At 41.7% G+C, this 6,784-nt stretch overlaps 1 protein-coding gene and 1 long non-coding RNA gene across 2 annotated transcripts in view; one reads left to right on the top strand and one right to left on the bottom strand.

The window, feature by feature from the left end:
• Window positions 1–1,196: 1,196 nt before the first annotated feature.
• On the bottom strand, window positions 1,197–4,667 carry LOC311269227. Its single transcript, XR_014624062.1, has 3 exons — window positions 4,591–4,667; window positions 3,867–3,952; window positions 1,197–1,462 (listed from the first exon to the last, which is right to left on the bottom strand). It is a non-coding gene; the product is annotated as an uncharacterized lncRNA (long non-coding RNA).
• A 105-nt stretch (window positions 4,668–4,772) lies between these two features.
• The window catches only part of zbtb16a (zinc finger and BTB domain containing 16a), a 163,190-nt gene continuing 161,178 nt past the window's right edge, over window positions 4,773–6,784 (top strand). Inside the window, exon 1 of the mRNA XM_084373263.1 lies at window positions 4,773–4,869. The gene's annotated coding sequence lies outside the window, so the exon portion shown is untranslated. The remainder of the gene's footprint in view (window positions 4,870–6,784) is intronic.

Genomic DNA, 6,784 nt, shown 5'->3' with positions numbered 1-6,784 from the left:
AAGATCTCAGTGTGCTTCAAATGAACATCCGATTACATTAGATCAGATAAAATTAGACTAGATTAGATTGGCTTTAATTTTCTACCTATGGAGAAATGTGTCTTTGGCATTCGATAGAACAATGTCGATGTATCAGCACATATACAGTACAATCAAGCTAAAGTTAACAAGCAGAATCACTAATGTCTGTAAGAAGCCTGCCGTCATAGCTTCCTTTAAGCTGCATCCCGGATCTCTCTCCAAGAATTCAGTGTTTTGCATGTCTTTGTAGTATCGACGTGATAAATCGTACCAATGAACTGTGGCTCTTCGAAGGCATTCATGGCGTTGCACTCGGTGATACAAGGAAGAAACAGCAGCAGAGCTTAAGAGAGAAGTTCAAACCCTGCCTTACTTCACACATCCAACCCCTTGACCCCCTATCACTGAAAAAGGGGGTTTCAGGCAGTCTGAATTTGAATCTGACAATCACTTACTTGAAGCATACTGGGGCCTCAACAGTCCAGCAGTTGGTACATGATGGAAAATTCAAACTAGTTGAGTAACTGAAAAAAAGAATGGCATGAAGACCAATGCAAATCAAAAGAAAATGGCTGCATCTGAAAGGATATTTTTAAAAGAAGCTTTGTTGTAACTTCAAGTAGAACTGAACATCTGTGTAATGTCATATCAAAGTCTGTCATTGGTTAGTTTTTTTGGTTGTTGGTTGTAATCTTTGATAGTTGTTGAAGTGAACTTTTTTAATGTTGCCATAGAGAAAAGATTAGACTTGTAGTTTTGTGAGAAGTTACATAGCTACGTCATGTCTGGCTGTAATAAACAGTAGAAGAAGCAGAGGTTGAGAACCAGAAAACTCAACTAGTCGTCTGCCAACAACCACTAAACCTCAAGAAGAAGAGGAAGAAATAAAACTAGTCACCTTGGCAAACTGCTAGAGAAAAATGGAGAGAGGTCTCCAGGAATTAATTTGGCAAGACACTGATGGCTGAAGGAAACAACTTCTTCCCTTGGAGAGGAAACAGCTGATCAGTCCAGTGTGTTTCCTTCTCACCTTGAGCAAATCAATAATTTGTCAGGGCAAAAACAACCTCAAGAGAGAGCAAAAACTTTTATTATACAACACTTCAAAAATATATTGATGGAAACTCAGCAACAGACGCTTCTTTTTTTTTGTTAATATTAATGTTGATGTTTCCTCCTAAGCAACCCACCACAAACCCGAGGGTGCTGTCAACCACCTCTGATTGATTGAACACGTTGAGTGATCTTTTGCAGACCCCAGCCTCCCTCAGATAGTCTACTCTGACTTGTCCATCGCATCCACTTTATCAGCGTCGGTCAGCGAGGTGTTGATGTGAGCCTGAGGAACGAGGGTGACTAAACTCATCATCCTGGGTGATGAGGCCCTCCCAGCTTCTTGGTCTAACTGCAGTTGCGTTGCAAATGGTTCCTCTCGCACCACCTGGAAATAGATCCTCATATAAAAGGGACTCAGCGAGGATGTAATTTTACCTGCTGGGTCGGTCAGTGGTGAATCTATTCTATCTGGCCTCATTGCTGTATGTATTTCATCTTATCTAACCTGAAAACTGTAAGATTTATGTGAGAGTGCTGACAGAAAATGTTTTTAAAACAAGGCTCATTCAAAAGGAAAAAGGAAAAAATCAACCTGCTGGTGGCACTATACATAAAGTCAAGGGACCAACAAGATGCTGAGATACTTCACCAAATATATTAAAAACTTTGCCCTGCTGCTGGCGTTAGATAAAGGTTTGGGTTTCTAATAGGATCCGGGCAACAGAAATGTCCGTACAAATGACAACAATATGAAGTTATATACACATCGTGCTCATACTCTCCTCTTCTACTGCTTCAGCCATGACTTTTAAATGAAACAGACAAAAAATATTGAGCACTTAGACATGGGACAATTTGTGTTTGTGACTTTAGGAACTAAAAGTAAAAGCTTCGGAGGAGCACTTAAAGGGTAAAAGCATAGTCAAATTAATCAATTGGTAAAGAATAGAATCTAGTCAGTGATCACCATTAAGTCTGAAACATCATTCTGAAAGCTCTATGCTTTTATGCTTTTACTATAAAAGACCCAAAGAGTTACTTCAGGCCAAACGATAATGAGGCGTACTGTCCACTGCACCCCTGGTTATTGGTCAACATATAAAAGCAAAAAGGGAAAAATATAAGCTATGCTGAGAAACAATTAAGGGCTGTTAATGCACTGAACAAATCCAGCTGAGAGACATTCACCATATTGATTGCGAAGGACATATCTTTTTTGTAAAGCAAGAAAAGAAGTGCCACTTGTTCCAAGTTTAGTTTCTTTTGTTTCCTGGTTTTTCTTTCAAATTATTGTCAGTATCTTAAAAGAAAACAAGTCTGCAAGAAGACTTTAGAAAATTCTTTAAAGCCTCTGCTTGATTATTTTACCTTTTTGTTAAAACTTTAAGAGAATCAAATTTAAGAAATCAATAATAGGCAAAGTTTTAGAGTTGCTTTTTAATCTATGTTAGGTGTTAATACATTGAATTTCACTGTGTTGTCAGTGTTGACTGATGCTTCCACACCGTTAGCTGGCGCTGCAAAGGCTCAGTCTTTTTGAACATAAGAGCTGATCTGTGCTGACACTGTCATAAGTGGTCATATGGTGGGTTGAATGGCTCTCGCATGTGTTAAGAATTGTAGATGAGGTATCTGTCAGTCACATGCTTTTCTGCGATGTCTTGCTGTGGATCATACATGCCAGGATCACCACTGAAAGATGATGACTCTTCAGCCTGGTCAACTTAAAGATCCCCCTCAACACATCTAGATATTAAAGGCATACAAACAAATTCTCCAATGTGTGTCTCACATGGCAGAAAAAAGTAGAAATACCACATTAAAACCCTTAAAGGTGCACTATGGTGTTTTGGAAAAGAAATTAAAACTCATACTAATGAAAGAAGAAATAGTGATTTCATATATTTCCATAACTAATAAACAAGCTGTCCTCAGAGAAGAATAATCTTAGCTAGAAAGGTGGCTACTTATAAGGTTCCAGCAAATATAAACAAAGTAAAACAGTATGAAATTGTGTTTATTCAGTTTGTTCAATCAGGAAAGATTTTTCTTTTCACTCTGTCTCCTTCAATTTCTTCCCCAAAACTACATGATGCACCCTTAAATTGGCACCTATTCCGTCAGTAACTTCAGAATATATAAATATGCAAATATTTTGAATTTCCTACGTTTAACTGGTGGACACAAGGTGTCTCCTTCTGCACTGTGATAACCATTGTCAGTGTGTGTGCACTGGAGGCTTCAAGTTTCCACATCACACTTGTGAATGCTGAATATTGAACCAGGATTGGCTTCCAAACTATTTCTGATGTTGCAAATCATGCCAAGCCCGCGTCGTAAATATCAGATTTTCACTGAGCACAAAGAAACTTTCCATTTTTCACAAAAAAAAAAATCTGAAAACAGCCTTAATATGTCAAACTGCTCATAAATCAAACTACAATGTGACGCTCACAAAATTCAACATAGGACAGAAAAAACACATTTTTGACTGGAGGGGGACTTTAAACATTGAGCACTTAAGTGATGAATAATGTAACAGCCGACTGATTTACTAAAACACACAATCTGTTCTTTACCTAGTTTTTGCATTTATTTAACATACTATCAGCAGATTTATACAAAACATAATAGAAGTAGTAGTTTGTATTTTGATTGACAATCTCTATTCAAATAGAATAAAGAAATAAGTAGAACATAGACACTAATAAAGCCCAAAAATACAACAAAAGAAAATACAGGTCCTCCGCTCAGCTGCTCCAAGTTTGAAAACGAACGAGAACACTTACTGTCTCGAGAAGCTTGTTGAGATGTGGCAACTTGTTGCATCCTTCTGCTTGTTTTGACTCGCCTCAATCAATGAAATGCAACACAGCTGTAATGTTGTTAACAGAGGCGTTAACTCATGGCTGAAAGAGGAACAGTACCGTCCACACCTGCACAGACATATCGTACCTACTGTATTTTTTTATACCTGTGTTGTATTTGTACTTGTTTTGTATTTTTATTCTCCTTTTGGTTTTGTTTTGTTCTACTTTTAATTTTTTTTAAAAAGCCTCAGGTGTTGTAGCATCTCGCTATGAACGGTAAGTGCAGTGCATCTGGTGCTTGTGCATGATTGTGTGTTACAGCACCAATTTTCTGACGAATAAACTACATTTTTCAGTTTAACATTTCCACCTGATCTTTATATGGAGTGGATTATTTAAAATATGATATATAACATTAATAAAAGAAGCACTTTTTTGAAATTGCATCTTATAGAGGAGGGATGTGCAGCCTTGCTCTCCTCAGCTCACCTTTGCATTCACCTGTGCTGCCCTGCTGCCACTTAAACATGAGTATAGCTTCACTGAATGCACTGGCAATAGATGGAGGGAGGCTTCTGTGAGTATTCATGTTTCACTTTTCCTTACAGGGACGCCACACCATTAACCTCTCTGCCTGGAGTTTGAGCTCAACTGTAGGCTGCATGTGCATTCAAACAGCTGGAGGGAGGGCAGTGTCGCTCACCTTTCACTGCCATACTGTAACGCAGCCGTTTGACATGAGACAGCCCCCTAGGTGTCTCACTTTCTTAGTGTTTGTATGGGCTGGAGCGCAGCGCCGGCTGCCCGCCTGCCTGCTGCTAGTCTGGCTGACTGGCTGCGTTGACGTCAGCGCCGTGTTGATTTGCTAAGGCGAGAGAAGAAAGGAGTTAGTGCGTGTTGAGAGAGCGGGTACTGCGAACTGCCTTACTATGCTGTAGCCCCACTCCCCCTACACTATACGGAATCAAAACGTGCAACTTAGGTGAGTACCAATCCGGGCTAAACGCAGCTGCAATTTCCCGGCGACAAGTGCCAGACCCGCTACTCTGCATGCGTCTACCACTGTTTTCTCTGTGTACTTTCATTCACCATGTGGATGTTTTGATGCATTTATAGCGCTGGGGGTCGTTCTGCTTGTCCCCGTTCAACCTCATGCTGAAGTTAAACCCGTAAACGCGACTTTGGCACGCAAGTTGGATCCGCGCACCGGGAGCGCTGGCTGAAAACAAGTGTTTACCTGATTGCGCTGCAAGGTGTTGAAGTTTGCATTAACGCACGGCAGTGTATTGTAGAGATGTTAAGGTTGACGTAACCCCCCCTCCTCTCGGTCTGGTTTAGTATGCTGGAGATCGCAGCCAGAGGACGTGAGGTCTGGCTGTTTCACCGGGAGCCAGACAACATATGACGCCCCGCTCCATGTGACTTTACTGGGGGAAATCGCGTTCGCTCGTTTTTGATGGAAATTATGCAATTTTTAGACAGCGACACTCTTGCCCGTCCTTGTGTCTCCAGACGCACCAGTGTGGCTCATTTAGCCGTGATGTCATCACGATGAGGACTGGGGACACTGGTCTTTTAATCTCGAAACGAGCCCCACAAATCCAGTCACCGTACAGTCAGACTAATTGATTGACAGGCAGCTACATGTTTGATTGGTTACCAATAAATCGGCTCGCAGAAGCACACGCGTGGCACACTGCGAGGTGGGGAACAGATGCAACGGCAAATTGATTTGTTATCGAGACTGTCTGATCTCTCTCTTCCCGCTTTCACTCTTTTTTTTTTTGCTCCTCTTTATCCTTTAGGCACCGTCCTCTCTGTCTATCTATCATGCCTCCTTCTCGTGGGCTGCACAGAGGCGCTATCTGAGCGTTTAAAGCAGCCTCAAAACAAAAAGTCCACCTGTGCGTCGATCAGAGGAGAGCTGGCTTGAATCGGCGAGAGGTTCTGGCAGCTGTCTGTCTCGTGTACACTTTTTATTTTATTTAGCGGCACGCTCAGTGTCTCCTGATCGTCCCCCCTCTCTCTTTTAGAGACGCTGTACCATTTCGCTTCCCCCCCCACCACCACCATCACATTTGTGTCTGTCAGTGTGGCTCATGGTCTGGAATATTGAACGCTGTTTATTCTTGTTGTGGCTGGGTCGCCAAGGCGCGCTATGGCAGACAACTCGTGATCAGATTGATTATGCTGCCTTTTCTGTGAAGTCGGCCCTAATGTGGTTATTGTCAGCGGGCTTACTGTGTCGTCCAGAGAGGGAAAAACCTCCCCTGGCTTAATGTACTTAATGTAGTGCGTGATGTTTTGCATAATGCATAGCGCTCTGTATAATTTGTCTGGTGCAGCTGGCCAATATTAAAGCTGTCTAGACGCGCGGAGCTCTGTCCTTTTTTTTTTCTTTTTACAAATAGAGAGCTGATAAAGTCCCCGAACAGTAACTTTACATCGTGTCCCGCAGCTTGGTGGAGCGCATCACGCATTGATCGTACACGGGGCCATAAATCCCAGCTATTGGCACACCTGTAATAAAGATAATGTCGGGTTTTAGGCATGACCTCTGCTGACTGAGAGGCTGAGGACCTGTGGTTTCATCATTACCGACCCCACTATATCGATTTTATCAATGTGGCAGAAGAAAAAACAAAACCAGTCCAGTGTCCCAAAAGCAGGCAAGACTATTTATTTCCCCATCTTCCTCACAGCAAACAATAGCTGCCAGCATCATTTAAACTCCTGGATACTGTGATTAAGGCTTGTGTGATTGTAGGTTATTGAAGTGACCTTACATATCTGGGAAGTATTGATGGATATCCCTTTTTTTTTTGTAAGTCTAACTGGAGGGCTGGTGATGTTTCCTCCTTTATCTCCGTGTCTCTGAGTGTGTGTGTGTGTGTGTG

This window comes from Pagrus pagrus, assembly GCF_965226575.1.
Source record: "Pagrus pagrus genome assembly, chromosome: 14".
Lineage (NCBI taxonomy): Eukaryota > Metazoa > Chordata > Actinopteri > Spariformes > Sparidae > Pagrus > Pagrus pagrus.
Note: the sequence above shows the minus strand (reverse complement) of the source record. Positions and strands in the feature narration are given on the sequence as shown.